The following is a 1,783-nucleotide window of genomic DNA, read 5'->3' on the forward strand; positions in this document are numbered from 1 at the left end:
GGGTGGAGACGGTGCGTTCTCGTGGTTTCATCGCTGCGTTTTCCTCCTCATGGGCGTCCCTGCTGCTAGGGTTTCTGGGCTGGATCTGACTGCGGTGGGTTTAACTGAGAACGAGGGAGACCAGCGCTGCTCCCCGCACCCTCAAACAAGGACACCCAACATCACCCGGGGTGTGTCCTCCTGCGGCCTCACCAAACCACAGCTCCAGGTGCCCACCCAGTGGATGCGTGAGCTCTGAGCCCTCAGGGGAAGCTGATGCCTGAGCTCTGACACCTAAGGGGAGGCTGGGGGTGGGGTGGGGCAGGCATTCACCTCTGCCCAGCTGTTCCTGCCCTGGGCGGGGGCGGTACCTGGGAGGTGTCATACTGAGGGCTTTGTTTCTGGCTCCCACTTCTGTCTGGTGGGTCTGTGTGTCTGTGTTGGTGCGGGTGCCGCACTGCACGGGATGTTGGTGCCTGAGCAGCGGGGACCACACGGGGACCTCAGCAGGGAGCTCAGACCTGGTGAGAACAGCTGGGGGGAGGGGGAGGCCAGCCCCGGGGGCGTGGCCTGTGAGGGCGTGGCCTGCGAGGGCCGGGCCTTGATCTGGGGGACATCCCCTGCAGCACAGGCAGTGCCACCCCAGTGGCTGCCACCCCAGTGCCACCCAGGGCCAGGAGGAGGCGGGAAGGATGTGAGCAGCCCCTTGTTGGAGGGCCCAGGGCAGCTGCCTCTTACAACACTCCTTCTTTGTTTTAAACAATAAAAGATTTAAAAACAAAATAGCCTTCATCAGAAATAAGAGAAACATGGCATCTTAGATAAAACTTTCGTATTGTAATGAACTCTTGCTCTTTAGGCCTCGGGAACAAAATGTATGACTTTTATCTCTGAACTGAAAAACGCGAGCTCTTTCACTGGTCCTGGCTGTGCTGACCTGGGTGGGCGGAGCCGTCCTGGAGGGCTGTTGGCGTAGGGGCGTGCTGTTCAATTGCTGGTCAGGGCCCATGAGGTCACCTCGAGTGAGGGCACAGCCTGGCACGTGGGGTCTTGCCGCCAGGACAGGGGTGCAGAACGGCAGCGTGCTTTCTGAGGCATCTGTGGTGTGCTTCCTGCTCCGGGGGGGCGGACCTGGGAGGGCGCAGAGGCCGCTCCCACAGCTTCGATGGTCGTCCGAGAGCAGGGGCAGCATCCAGGGCGCCCAGGCCACTAGCACCTCAGAGGCGCTGCGTGAGGCACTGCGGGTAAAGGAAGCCCTAAACCTTCGGAGGGATTTCTTTATTACTTTCATTCCATTCTGCTGATTGGGATTCTACTTGCAGTTCTATTGGGGGGAAATTAATGTTCTTGGCGGGAAAATGTTTGAAACCACTCATCTGCTCATCATTTATTCACTCACTCACTCGTTCACTCACTCTCACTTGTTCACTCACTTGTTCACTCACTCGTTCACTCACTCACTCTCACTTGTTCACTCTCATTCACTCACTCACTCTCTCACTCATTCATTCACTCACTCTCACTCGTTCACTCATTCACTCACTCGTTCACTCATTCATTCCCTTGTTCACTCACTCACTCACTCACTCACTCATTTATTCACTCATTCACTCACTCACTCACTCACTCTCACTTGTTCACTCATTCACTCTCTCACTCACTCGTTCACTCACTTGTTCACTCACTCGTTCACTCACTCACTCTCACTTGTTCACTCTCATTCACTCACTCACTCTCTCACTCATTCACTCACTCACTCACTCACTCATTCATTCACTCATTCATTCACACATTCACTCACTCA

Source organism: Myotis brandtii, unplaced genomic scaffold (assembly GCF_000412655.1).
Source record: "Myotis brandtii unplaced genomic scaffold, ASM41265v1 scaffold646, whole genome shotgun sequence".
Lineage (NCBI taxonomy): Eukaryota > Metazoa > Chordata > Mammalia > Chiroptera > Vespertilionidae > Myotis > Myotis brandtii.